We start from the raw sequence: 15,342 nt of genomic DNA on the forward strand, positions 1-15,342 counted from the left end.
AAAAATTAATATCAGACCTGATCTTATTTTCAGGGAAACATGGTATGTAAAAGTATCTGGTCCTCTCCCATCTAGACTGCAATGACTGGTAAGCAGAGATCATGTCATAGGACTCTTTTTTAATCCCTAAAAGTAAGACTACATTGCATATACTGAATGATTGTGCTTTCATCATCATTATGAATATATATTAATATGAATATAATAATAATGATTATGTATTCATCATTGCAGATGACCAAAAACTGTCTAATAGTCCTTTCAACACATTTACTGAGCATCCACTTCTGTGACTGGCATTGTGCCACATGCCACAGAAACAGAAAAATGAATATGTACCCCCACTTTCAAGAGGCCTTGGAGAAAGACAGTCGTGCACTAAAGGCAGAGGGAAGAAAATGAGTGTAAAAACAGGGAGCAGTGCGAACAAACACAGCTCAAGTATAGGTTTATAGTGGGAGGGAAGGAGTGCCTAGATAAGGCTGAGGAAACAGGTTGGGGACAGATTGTGTTAAAGCTTTAAATGACCCTCTTCAAAGAATTTCAAAAGAGAGCAAACTAAAGGAGCTGCCTTGAGAGAGTCAGAGAAGCACAGCCAGAGCAGGAAGGAGAGTCAGAGGGCAGAGGAGAAGGGCTCTCCAGGGAACTCTAAACACACTTCAAAGTTCTGCTCAGGGTGAGCTGCCCAAGCAATTATTTTTTTCCCTCTTTCTCCACCCCTCTCTTTTTCTCACCTGACATTATAAAATGGTCTTTTTCCCCTCTTCTTTTATGCCTTTGGCCTGCCAAATTTAAGAAAGGGCCTTTAAGGTGTCCTCAGGGATATTTCAACTTCTGTTTTCTCATCCATTAGATAGTTATTACACATCCCAGGATTACCATGCATATAAAATGAGGGAACATATCTCTTTTCAACAAATGGTTCTGGGAAAACTGGATAGCAGCATGCAAAAGAATGAAGCTAGCTCTTTATACCACATACAAAAATTAACTAAAAATGAATCAAAGATGTAAACGTAAGACCTCAAACTATAAAACTCTTAGAAGAAAACATAGAGGAAAAGTTTCATGACACTGGATTTGGCAATGACTTCTTGGATTTAACACCAAAAGCCCAAGTAACAAAAGAAAAAATAGACAAATTAGATTATACACAACCCAAGGAATAGGAGAAAATATTGCAAATCATATATATGATAAGGTGTTAACATCCAGAACATATAAAGAGCTCCCACAACTCAACAACAACCAAAAATAAAAAATAAAAATAAAATAATAAAAACCTGATTAAAAAATGGGGAATGGGCTTGAATAGACATTTCTGCAAAGAAGATACACAAATGGTCAGTAAGTACATGAAAATATGCTCACCATCACTAATTATTAGGGGAAATGCCAATCAAAACCACAATGAGATACCACTTCACATCCATCAGGATGGCTACTATGAAAAAAAAAGAAAGAAAACAAGTGTTGTCAAGGATATGGAGAAACTAGAACACTTGTACATTGTTAGTGGGCATGTAAAATGGTATAGCTGCTACAAAAAACAGTTTGGTGGTTCCTCAAAAAATTAAAAACAAAATTACCAGGTGATCCAGCAATCTACTTCTGGGTATATGGCAAAAAGAATTGAAAGCAGAGCCTCAAACAGATACTTGTACACCCATGTTCATAGCGGAATTATTTAAAATAGTCAAAATGTGGAAGCAACCCAGTGCCCATCAATGGATGAATGGAGAAACAAAATGCAATATATACATACAATGGAATATTATTCAGCCTTAAACAAGAAGGAAATTCTGACACAAGCAACAACATAGATGAACCTTGAGGACTTTATAATTAGTGGAGTAAGCCAATCGCAAAAAACACAAATCCTGTATGATTCAATGTATGTGAGGTACCTAGGTCGTCAAACTGATCGACATAGAAAGCAGAATGGTGGTTGCCGGGGGCTGGAGAGTGAGGGAATAGAGAGTTATTGTTTAATGGGTACAGAGCTTCAGTTTTGCAAGATGAAAGGAGATCTGAAGATGAACAGTGGTGATGGGTGCACAACAATATGAATGTACTTAATGCCTCTAAACTATACACTTAAAAATGGTTAAGACACCCCATTATATCTAGCCACAGCCATCAGGGTAAGCCAAGATGGGTGCTCACAAGCACATCCAGGAGCTATGGAGGGAGAAGCAGTCCCATGTAATGTGGTTTCTTCTCAGGGTACTCTGCTGGCAGTCCCGCCAGCTCTCTGCACTTCACAGGGCCCCCCACCCCACCCGGCCCGATAAAGCATGCAGGCTGGGATACAAGGCCAAGCAAGGTTATGTCATATATTGGATTCGTGTGCACCGTGGTGGGTGGCCACAAACGTGCAGTTCCTAAGGGGGTGATATATGGCAAGCCTGTCCATCACGGCGTTAACCAGCTAAAGTTTGCTGGAAACCTTCAGTCTGTTGCCAATGAGTGAGCTGGATGCCACTGTGGGGCTCTGAGAATCCTGAATTCTTACCGGGTTGGTGAAGATTCCACATACAAATTCTCTGAGGTTACCCTCATTGATCCATTCCATAAAGCTATCAGACGGAATCCTGACACCCAGTGGATCACCAAACCAGTCCACAAGCACAGGGAGATGCTAGGGCTGACATCCACAGGCCACGAGAGCTGTGGCCTTGGAAACGGCCACAAGTTCCACTATACTATTATTGGTGGTTCTCGTCACGCAGCTTGGAGAAGGTGCAATACCCTCCAGTTCCACTGTTACCACTAATATGAGTAATGCTGGTAAAATTCTTACCTAATACACAAGTTAGGACAGTCATGTCTGCTTCGAAAAAAAGGTGAAGATAGTAAATTTTATGTTATGTATATTTTACTACAATTTTTAAAAAGGAATGTTTCCAAAAATAAAAATAAGGCAATGTATATAAAGCATCTAGCCAAAAAAACTTGGCAAAGAACCTTAGTTCCTTCCTCTCTCTCTGATGCAATTCTGTATTTCACGGTTCTTTTCAAGTTACCTAAGGAATTCAGTCCCAAACAGGTTCTGCAGCTCTGCCATTAAATCCAGCTGTGCGTCCTGGGGTGAATTCTTTCCCTCACTGAGTTTTGGCTTTGTTAGCCATTAAAAAAAAAGGATTAAACTACATTACATCCCTTTTAAATATAAAAAGAGCTCTAAAAATAAGAACGCATTGAAGATTAAATAGATTAAGAATAGGCTATCAGAAAGGAAGGAAAGGAAACATTTTTGAGCATTTATTATGTGCAAAATATTGTGGTAGGGGCTGAGGATTCACGAATACAGATATACAAGAGGAAGGTGATAATTCCTGATTTGGGAGAAACAAACACAGAAATCACAATCTGTGTGTAGATGTAACTGCTAGGGGAAATCCAGGAGAAACCCACCAAGGAGGTGATAATTGAGGGGGTCCAGCTTTTAGAGGAGGGATGTGAGGGCTTAGAAAGAGTTAATCAGGTAGAACAGAGGCAGAAAAGCAAGTATGGCGGAAGGATTCACAGGAGCCCCTTACCCAGAATGAATGCACTCGTCAGGGCCCAGGCTAGAGGAGAGGTGGAGGCCTGTCTGGAAAAGCAGTTTGGGATCTGATTGCGACATGCCAAAAAGCTGGGAAAAGGAGCTTGGATTTCATCCTCAAGGCGGTGGGGGGAACCACTGACAGTTGAAACTGGGGAGTGACAAGATCCAAACGTGCGTGGTAGAAATATCACTCTGGCAAGAACATACAAAAGGATAGATGAAAGGAAACAGGAAGCTATTGCCGTAGCCCAGACGAAACAGGATGAGGGCCTGAAGGAAGGCAGCAGCGGTAGGGAAGGAGACGAAAGCAGGTTCTTTTTGCCTCCCGCAGCTCCCACCGATAACGGCAGGAATGGGGCACTGGCTCCGGAAGGTTGGCTCTTATACACTGTGGACCTTGAACCACGTTCTTATTTCTAAATAGTTTCTGACTAATTCTGAATGTCCCCAGGTCCAGGGCAATCACTCAAAGGGAGGAAACTGGCATAAAAGTTAATCTGTTTCAGCTGCAAGGCAGCCCCCCCACCCCCACCCCCCTTCTCATCAGAAAGAATGGAAGGCAGCGCTGGAAAAAGGAGCATCTGGCTGCAGTGAAGAGCCATCCCTTCCCTTGCTGGAGCTGTTGGCTCATCCTTGGAAATCACAACAATCCAGAATGGAGAATCGTTCTTTTCATCCTTTCTCACAGCATTATCCCAGCGACCTCATCCCCTAACAATGGCATGGTTTGTGTCATGTTTTCCCTCCATCGCTGCCCCTCCCCGCCATGGAACCGCGCAGATGCTGTGGCTAGAGGCGCCATCTGCTGTGGCTAGAGGCGCCGAGGTTGTGAGCCCCACCACCTCTGAGCAAGTCTTTGAGGGGCAGGATGCTCCTTCAGAAGGAGATGTATGAAGAATCAGGCTAAAAAGACCAAATGTTAAACTAAAAGGGATGGGGAAGGCCACTTTCCTCATTCTATTAAACTAGCAAACAAAGAGTTTAAAATTGACATTTCCTAGGGGTGGTTAAGAGTGTGATGAAACAGGCACCCTTGTCCATTGCTCAAAGCTATTTCTTGTTATCATGCCTTTGGAAAACAATTTGGCAGCATTTCAAGAGCCTTAAAAATGTTTATCTTCTTTTATCCAACAATTGACTAAAGGAATGAAAATGATATATGCATGAAGATACATATTGTAGCACTAGAAGGAAAAAGAGGCAGTGAAGTTTCAGTTCTTTAGTTTTTTTCTTTTTTAATCCCTGTCTTCCCCTCTAACTTTCCCCTAGACTTTGTAAAGCTGGTCTCTATGGCTCTGGACAGCACCAGATAAAATGACAGAAACTGGAATCTCTCACCTGTATACACACCTAAAGGAGATCTGCTGTAAGAAATTTTACTATATGACTAATCAACTTACCAATGAGTTACATTAGAGGCCGTCTATTCACTTTACAGGATAGCAAATTATTTAAAAATTTTATTTAAAATAATGACCTCATCTATCCATTCAATATTCTACCATGTACCAGGCACTGTGCTAGGGGAGTAAACAATGCAGATGTGGCCTGGATCTCAGAGCTGTGTATCTAGCAGAGATGCCAACAAGAAACAATGACAATAGAGCACGATCAATATTAGGAGAAAGGGAAATATGGTGTGCCAGGGGGATGAATTATCCTTATTGAAGGGGTCAGAAAAAGCCAGTGGAAAGAAGTTAAGGAATTTGGACTTCATTCTAAGGGCAACAGAAAACACTAGAATGTTTTAAAGGCGAGTGCTAGGGTTGGCTTTGTAGTCTGGAAAGATTACTCTGGCTGCTATGTGATGAGCTGGAGAAGAGCAAGGCTAGAATTAGACACGTCCCAGTGAGAAATGATGGTGGCTTAGGCTACAGTGAGGCAACGGAGAGAAAGAGAAGGTAATGTAAAAGAGACATTTAATATCTAGAATCAATTTCTTAGTGGCTGCTGGAATGTGAGGGATGCCATACAGAGAAGAATGACTTCTAGGCTTCCAGCTTGAGCAAGCTGTGACATCTGCTAATGCAGGTTTTCTGGAGCACGAGGCATTTTGGTAGAAGGTAGATGATACTGAGTTCAATTTTAGACATTTAGAATTGGAGGGTCTTCAAGACATCCTTGTGCGGCTGAACTCTGGGTGAAGGATTTGGTCCTCAAAATGCATACATGGAGGGCCGGCTGAGTGGCTCAGTTGGTTAAGAGCTCGCTCAAGAGTTTGAGCTCTGAGCAACAGCGGTTCGAGTCAGCCCGAGCTGAGCAGCCGCTGAGCTACCAACAGGTGGCAGGATGGCTCAGCTAAAAAAAAAAAATGCATACATGGGCTGGCGAGAGAGTTAGAAGTCATCAACGTATGGGGACGGTCGCTGAGGCAAGGGGAGTGGATGTGATCACCCTTGTATCGAGGATTTATTGAGCTCAGCACAGTGCTAAGTGCTGTGAGAAACAAGGGGAAGAGAGTTCTCCCAGATCACTCCTTCCAGGATGCCTTCCCATAATCCTGGGCTAATGGAAATCGCTACACCTATTGCTTTCCTCTGTTACTATTTGCACTTACCATTCTGTGTTATACTTGTTGGCTGACTTATCTCTTGCCTATAGATTGCAAGCTCCTTGCAGGCAGGGAGCATGGCTCACATCTTTTTACTCCCAGCCCACAGCAGTGTCTGGGGCCTAGTATATGTGTTTACTGTTTGGAGCATTGCTGCTGTAATGAGGAGATACAGCACAGGTTACATTGCATTTCCTCTACCACCTCTTCTTTTTTTAAACATTATGCTGGAGGAGGGAGAAGAGTATACGAGGTATGATTAAAAACTGCGGTGACTGCACGGAAAAGCAGGGACCTTCAATACAGGAAGCAGCGTGCTGAACCTTAGTAACAGTGTGTGACAAGTTTCAAGTTGTTTGGTGCAGTCAGTCAGGTGTGAGCTACAGTTGAGAGAAGGTGTGTTTTAAAGTGTGCCGTAAATCATCCTCTATCATGACACACTCTGGGTCACACATCACTTCTGCAATTTCTGTCAGATAAAAACATTACGGTGTGTCCTCATCCACCATATTCACCGGATCTGGCACCGTGCAACTTCTGGCTCTTCCCCAAAGTCAAAATGATTCAGGACATCGAGGCAGAGATGACAGCACAACTAAAGATACTCACAAAAAAGGACTTGCAGAACTGCTTCAGAAAGTGGCAAGAACGATGGGATAAGTGTGTTCAAATCAAGGGGGGCGGTATTTTGAGGGGGATTAATGGCAATATGTCTTTCGTTGTACCCTATTTTTAAAAAATGTAAACATTCACTGTATTTTTTTTTATCACACCGTGTATGTAGGTTTTAACCGTACTTTTGTTTTTGGACAACTTTTCAAAAATACTCCACTTGCAGAAAAAAAATATGTTCTTAAACTATGAAATTATTTCCACGTGCTGTCAGGTCTTTGGTCATGAAGACATGCTAGGTATCTACCGCTAAGCCCTGGACTGACTGATCTTCAGCAAACTTTTCTGGTACTCATGTAAGAGGAGCTCCTGGCAACAGCTCTGATACACGTTTGATCCCAAGAGTGGTGACTAATTAGCACTTACTTGCTCGTGGTGTTGTAATGGAAGATAGTCCAAGAGACTTACACAGGCAGGGTTGTTCTCTGCCTGGCCACAACGTGTGCCTATAATCTCTGACAGCACAGACTACCAAGAAAGGATTGGATAGAGAATAAGTACAGACAAAATGTTAGGAATAGGGAAGATTAAATATTTATATTCTATTCAGACAGAAGATTAAGTACATTAGAGCAGAGAGACACAGAGGAAAAGAGAATGTATAATAATGGCTATAAAGAGAGAAGGGCTGGAAGGAAAGCAATGACTCTGTAGCCTTTGTGAGTCTGGAAAAGATAAAGACACAATCTAGCATAACAGCCTCCCACACTGGTAAGGGACGGGGAGTATTCGAGAGGTCAAATGATGGTCGGCACTGTGCTGAGTGATTCACATGCAGCCTCCCATTACTGACTATAATCCTATGAGGTAGGAATCCTTGGTCCCATTTTACAGATAAGAGTAGTGGAGGCTCAGGGAAGCAGAATACTTTTACCAAGGTCCCATGACACTCAAGTATTTCCAAAGTCCCAAAGACTGTAAGGTAAGGATTATGCCGCTGGATAAAATTCCCTGGGGAGGGTGGTCATTTTTCACTTATGGCTGTGGCCAGTTAATCCAAAGTCATCAATTTCACAGTGATGTGCTGGAGTCAGCTTTTATCAGCTCATGAAAACAGATTGTTAAATTTTCAGGAATTTTGCAATCCAGTTGATTTCAACTTAGTGATTTGAAATCAACCATGGTGGGAGTATTTACATCACGGAAACTGGCAAATACTACAAATCTGGGCATTTATTTTATTTTATTTTGCTGAGAACGTGTTGTTCAACGTTTACCAGCACACTGCTGCCGGAGAAACTTAGAGCATATGGAAGGGAATGACTTTCATCTCACTGCCAAGTCCCACCTATTGGTTCTAGTTCCTGAGAAGGAATCTGAGACTCCATTTGTGGTTCTCTATCAGAAAGAACCTGCCAAAAATATGAAGTGATGTCTGTCATAGGGGGGAGAGTAAGTGGCAGCAGCTATGTCATGTGCCTGCCATCCCAGGCACAGTCTACTGTTCTAATTTTAGGGATGAAGAAAGAGACCCAGAGAGGGAAGGTAATCTGTCTGAAGCCGCACACTGAGGTAGTGGCAGAGCTGAGGCTAGAAGTCACATAATCTGATGTCTAGTCCCGTGATCTTTTCAGGACGGCACAGAGACCACAGAGTTGAGGACCCCTTCACTTAGTGAGCATCTCTTCTCTATTAATATACCAAGCAACATCGTGGTGACAATGACCGCTAAGCAGGAATGTTGCAGACTGCATACGAACGTTACGAGGAGTGAACTAGAATGAACTTCTGGTTCTTTCAGCCCTGGATGTTTATGACGCTAGGTTTCTAAGAACTTTATCTATGCTCATATGTGCCTTCTACCTGACCACAGAAACTACTATCAACCTAAAGAGTGCGATTTCTAAGAATCTGACGTGACTTAGCAACACCCTGACAAACACTAGGTTGTCAGCAGACAGAAGACATAGAGATTATCTTAGAGCGGGATTTTACCAGAGAACATGAAATGAATAACGCCAGGGGAAAAAAGGAAAATTCACAATAGCCTATTCCTATGAACATTGGAAATAAGTTATCTACAAACTATTTTTGCTCATTTCTTTTTAAATGCTGCATTTTTGAAAAAGTAATATGGCTCAAGAATCAAGAGGTATCAAACGGCAAAAAGTAAAAAGTCTCCGTTCACACCAAACCCAGCCATCTTGTTCTGCTCTGCAGAGATAATCATTGTTATGAATTCCTTGTGTTTCATTTCAGAGATATTTTATGTGTGAAAGAGTAAACATTTACAATATTTTCCTTCTTATACAAATAGTCATACAGTATGATTTACTATTATAGATAGGGAAACTGAGGCTCACTTTTTTCCACTTAAATTGTACCTTGGAGCTTACTTCATATTGTATTTAGAAGTATCTAAAGAACTTCTACATTAATTTTGATGAAAGATACTTCCAACCTCGTGAGATAGTCAGAATACGGGTTATTTTCAGATAAATGGTTTATTTAAAATCATCACAACTTGATGCCAGAGGAGGGCTAGCACAGACAAACACCATTCAAATGAGAAAATTACTTAAGCTCATGTTGATAAACATTAGGGGATTTTGTTATCACATTTATTTGGTTTTGCTTACAACCTGAAGTACTATATAGCAGTCACAGGTCAATAAGAGCAGTGAATGCTATTGAATCAAATTTGTACTAATTTTTTTCTGTGGGTGCAAAAAAAGGGCTAAATTAAGAACAAATAACTAAAATTGTGGTCATGAACACATTTTGAAGGCTTTCCTATACAAAAAGAAATTGTTACTTTAAATTAGTTCTGTCTTGTCTTATTCCAAAAATGATTCCAGTTATTTATTTATTTATTTTTATTTTTTTTTTTTTAAGATTTTTATTGGGGAATTAGGTGGATAGGAACAGTGCTGGGGAATTGGGGTAAGGGGAACAGACAAGTTGCTGTCGTTTTGTTCTTCAGTCTAGTTGTGGAGGATGTCGCTTCACTGGCCCAAGTTGGCACCATCATCGTGCTCTTCTCTGGCGAGGCAGATCAGTCGCCGGCTTCTGGACGACCGCTCACTGCGGCTGCTGGCTACATACGGTAGCCCATGGCAACCCACTGCCACAGGTGCTGCAGCCCATGCCGTCGCCGGCGACTCCCGGCAGCCCAGCTCCAGGTTGAGCTGTTGTTCAGCATCTTAGCTGTAGAGGGCAGTGTCACTGGCCCTCATATGTGGGATCCGAACCGGGGCCCTCTGGCATCCCAAGCGAGTTCTTAACCATCGTGCCACTCGGTCGGCCCGATTCCAGTTATTTATTATTATTTGCCTGTGAGGGTGCCTTATTTGTCTGTGAAGGTGTCTACATTCTGCTAGGAGATCCTTGAGGGTAACAGTGTGTTCATCTTTTATTTCAAACACAGACAAAGTCACAGATATACGAGTAACCAGGATCTCAGTGACTTTGCTGAAAGATGAAATGGTATTACAGAGAATGTTTAAATTACCTGAGAACTCAGTTTGCTACCCTCGAACATGCCCAAAGAATATACAGTTATAACCCAGTGAAACGAAGGCTAAGGAGAAATTGGATAGAAATCTATCTGGGCAGAGACCCCTTCTCTTTAACCACAGCAGGTACACTGCCATTTCTGCCTATGCTGAAGATCATTCCAACTTAGCCCAGATGCATCATGTCTGTACATAATTTGATACAATTCTACTAATATGTATTGAGCAGCTGTATACTGGGCACACAGTGGCAACTCAATAAATCTATTGGGTCGTCGGGAAAGTCATGACGTATTTTTCAACGCAAAAATGTGTCACGACTTTCCTGACGACCCAATATATCTGGGTCCATTTTCAATCCCTATGTTATATTATCATCACTTCTGTACATGTCTAATTCTTCTAACAGACTGTGAACAACTTCAAGGGATCTGTTTTAATCATCGTTGTATCTGACTATGGAACCAGTATACTGGGCATTCAAAGTCTAATATATCAGCAGAATAAAGACCTATGTAACTCACTCTGGGCGTAATGGCTGGGTGGGGTATGGGAGGAAATGGTAATGGGAGTGATCAATTGATGTTTCATATGAAAGTAATAATATCTGAGATGAGTCTTAACGGAGGAGAAACATTCCCAGAAGCAAATTCTGGGAACAAGAGATGCAAGATGGAAGAAAGAAAAAATATTCTGAATGTAAAGGGAAAGACATCATCATTAAAATGCATGGAGGTAGCACTATTCATAAAGTGTTCAGGAAACAACATCCAATTGAGTGTTTCTAGAACCTACAGGGTCCCAGGAAAAGATGAGAATGAAAAAGTAGGTTGAATCCCAATCACTGTGGGTCTTAAATGATCCACTAATGGCTTTAGCTTTGCCTTGAAAAAGGATGGTGAAGCCCAAAATTTGAGTAGAAAGAATATGATATAAAGAAAACATCCGGATTTAAGGGCAAGACAGAGATGGGTTTATATCCTAAACTCTTAATTGCTAGCAGTGTGACTTTGGAGAAGTAATTTAATCTCTTCAAGCTTTAGTATTTCCTTTATAAGTATAATATATATACCTTACTAGATTAAAATGGAGAAGAAATGGATGTTAAAGGGGTCTATAAACTGGGAAGTGCAACAAAAATATTGTTATAATCATAAGCTGTGCTTTGGAAAGAAGTCTTACAGCCTTATTGAGCATTTGCTGGAGGTGACAGGAAAGCCCAGAAGTAGAAAAGACAGAAAGTGGTGGTGGTGGGGGGTGATCACTACCTAGTGCAGATGAAGACATAGGCACTATCACCCTCACCTGCAGACCCGAGGACCTGTCCCTGAACCCTTCCTTAAGCAAGATTCTCAGGAATGGACATAGATATCAACCACCAGGCATTCATGACTCTAACTTACTTGAGAAAATGAATCCTGGGTCAATAATCTCAATGGGATGACAAAAATGATTTCCCGTTACACGGCATTTACTGGTAGCATTGCATCTGCAGCCTTCCCCAACAGAAATCCATTACACAGCCAGCCAAAAACATTAAGCCAAAGGGGCCTTAAGAAGGACATTACGTGTAGGATGCTAATCACAGGAGAAACTTGGTGAGGGGTAGATGGGAACTCTCTGTATTATCTTCTCAATTTTTCTGTAAATCTAAAATTGAAGAAATTAAAGTCTATTTTTTAAAAAGTACATTACAGGTCTAGATTGGATTTATTCATATTAGCTCCAAACTGGAAAAAATCCAGGTACCCATCCACAGGAGCATGGATAAACAACCTGTGGTACATTTATGCAATGGAATACTACTCAGCAATAAAAAAGAATGGGCTTAAACACAACCAACAACATGGACAGATCTCAAAAGCATTACACTGTGTGAAAGAAGCCTTACATTAAAGAGCACATAATATAAAATTCCATTTATATGAAATTCTGAAACAGGCAAAAATAATCGATGGTGGAAAAAAAATCAGACCTGTGGCTGCTTCTACAGGGTGGCGGTGGGAATTGTCTGGGGAGGGGCATGAGGAAACTTTCTGGGATGATGTTAATGTTTTATAACTTGATAGGTGCTTGAGTTACACAGGTATATGCATTTGTCAAATCTCAGAGAAGGCTCACTTAAAGACTTATCATTTCTCTTCATGTACATTTTACCCCAAAGAAAAATACTAAACAAATACTGGACTCTAGTTAATGAGTTAATGACATGCATGCATGCTGAACTATTTAGGGAGAAATATACTGATGTTTGCAATTTACTTTAAATGCTTTAAAAAATAAGATGGATAATGGGTGAATAAAGGGATGGATAGATGGAGAGGTATGTGATATGGCAAGTATCATAAAATCTTAGTGGCAGAATATAGATGGTAGGTATATGGGTATACACTGTAAAATTCTTTCCATTTTGCTGTATATTTGAAAATCTTCATTAAAAAAATGTTGGGTAAAATAAAAAACATTTCAGGGTCCTGTGTCCAGGTTTGGGTAATTAGGAGAAAGAGATTATATTTCAGAGTATAAGGCCAGGTTTGTAGGCTCTTAATATTAATAAAAGCATCTTAACATTTAACTCTTTACATGACTACAGACAGCCTTTTCATATGTATCTTCGTTTAACCCCCCAATCTGATTTCTGTACTTCTCAACTGAGTTTTGAGGATACCTTCTTTACAGCATTTGTAATTTTGTGACCACTTTCATCTTTGTATTATCCTATTAGATGACTGAGAGCTCCCTGAAGGCAGGGCCTTGTCTTTCTTTTTTGACTTTGTGTTCCCTCTGCCCAGCATAGTACCTGACATATACAGAGGGTACTAATTCAAACATTTGTTGGGTACGTCCCATGGGTTTTGAGGCAAGCAGGCTGGTGTCTTTAGACTCTTCTCAAGGCCATGGGGAAATAAGGAAGATTTCCCACAGAGACCTGTGATCCCGAACGCATTCTATGGAAGGGATTCTGTACTTGGAAGGTAACAACTGGATGCAGAGAAACCTGTTTGTATTTCCTCATCTACTTTTATCCTGTCATACTGCTACCTCAAGGACTTTCTAGATCTGCGGTTCTCAACCTGGGGGTCGAACGACCCTTTCACAGGGGTCCCCTAAGACCATCGGAAAACAAAAAGATATTTACATTACGATTCATAACAGTAGCAAAATTACAGTTATAGAGTAGCAACGAAAATAATTTTATGGTTGGGGTTCACCACCACATGAGGAACTGTATTAAGGGGACGCGGCATTAGGAAGGTTGAGAACCGATGTTCTAGATGAAGCTGGTGTGGTATATACTGTAGATTGGCTCATTCAAACTCCACCCACTCATCTCTAGTGGGAAAAAATGGAAAACTAAAAAAATCACCCTTACCAGCTTGCTTGCAGTTAATCTGTCAATTATTTGCATTCACACAAGACTGGTAAATTGGAAGTGAGGCAAAGACCATTTTCCTGCTCTGTTGGCTGTTTCTTGTTTCTTCTGGCTAGCAAGGGTGTAGACATGAAAGGGCTTTATGCTGCAGAGGCATGTTCCCGCTTCCTGAATGCCATGGGGTGGCTGCAGCCGTAGCTTTTCAAGCCTGATCTCCCAATTGCTAGATCACAGCCTTGGGGTGGCGGGGGTGGGGGGATGAGGGGGGGGTGTTAGACTGATCACTAGTGACATTCTGAGGGGGTGGGGAGTGTTATTGGTAGATGACACCCAGCTTTAGTTCTTCCTACCACTTGGTAAGCATCTAATTCCTTGAATTAAATTCCTTCCTGTTCAAAGTATCTGGAATAATTTCCTCTTCTTACACTAATCTCTGGGTATCAAGAAACAAGCTTGAGTGACTAGGGGTCAGGCCCCCGTGGATGGGAAAGGGGTTGCATTTTGGAGTTTCTCACAATGAGTGTCTATTCAATATTCAATTAATTGTTGAACCCTACTTTGTGTCAAGCACTGGGCTGGGGCTGACCTCAAGGGACAGTGGTTTGCTGTCAGGCGATCCATGCCAACATGTGAAAGAAGAGCCATAGTGATGGCCGTCTGACAGGAGGGAAGATGGTCAGGATGGGAGTGCAGGTGCAGGGGCGGCTTTGGAGGGGAGATATAATAAAATGCGCCCTCTCAGACCTCAAACCAAGTCGTAACTAAAATGTTTAGCATTTTATGTATAGCATATTCATCTAAACTATCTTGCTTAACGCCCCTTCCTATCCCCTTTTTATTAGGGTTCATATGTGGCAGGCCACTTCATATATTTTTTCTCACTTAACCTTTGGAACACCCTATGAAGTAGAAACTGTGATTAGCTCCGTAACTTGCCTGAGGTCTCAAAGTTACTAAGTAGCAGGGCGGCACTCAAAAACTCATCTTTTGATCCAAATCCTACATTCTTAGGGGATAACAAAGCCAGAATTTCAGTTCCTCAAGAGAGGTGTTTAAAACCTAACATTGTACAAACACGAGGAACCGTTATCCTTGTCATGAAAAACCTCTTCTCCAAGTGTGACGTCTTCAAGGAAAGGGAAGAAGGTCATACTCCTCAGGCCCCAAAAAGGATGACAGAGGTCCTAGGCTGGCTCCCATCAGACCACACTCACAATGGACAAAGGCGGCGGGGGGCAGAGAAGGAAAACCAGTCGCTGCTGCCACAGCCGCCTCACTAAGGCAGCTCTTTATCTCCTACGCCATTGTTTACAGCTCAGAGGACACCATCCGGACCTAATAAATGCAAGTGTCCATTGGGAAGGGGAAAAACACACACATGCCCCCTCCACATACAAAAGGACATTTGTGTCAGGCTGCCTAAGAGGCTGACACACACCAAGGGCTTGCCCCTCCTCCCTTCACCCCTAGAAACAGACAAGAAAGGCAGCTTTCTGGGGTCCCACAAAGGGGGGAGGCTGTGGCAGGGAAGAGAACACACACTCTCTAAATCTGCTGACTTGATTCATCCCCAAACTGACACAATGAGGAGAGGAAGACTTCAGGAAGTGGGCAGATTATGTCCAAGAAAAGATTTCCTGCAAGCAGCTAACGGGAAACTTACATGAAAAGCGAGGACTAAAAATACACAGGCTATTGGAAGCTCGTGGGGAGGCCCCTAGTTCTTCAAGAACTGTCTGAG

The 15,342-nt window shown here is 41.8% G+C and overlaps 1 pseudogene; it reads left to right on the forward strand.

Moving 5' to 3' along the window:
• The first annotated feature begins 2,154 nt into the window (after nucleotides 1–2,154).
• LOC109371248 (60S ribosomal protein L15 pseudogene) lies at nucleotides 2,155–2,781 on the forward strand (annotated as a pseudogene).
• Nucleotides 2,782–15,342: the final 12,561 nt, after the last annotated feature.

This window comes from Hipposideros armiger, unplaced genomic scaffold, assembly GCF_001890085.2.
Source record: "Hipposideros armiger isolate ML-2016 unplaced genomic scaffold, ASM189008v1 scaffold_556, whole genome shotgun sequence".
NCBI lineage: Eukaryota > Metazoa > Chordata > Mammalia > Chiroptera > Hipposideridae > Hipposideros > Hipposideros armiger.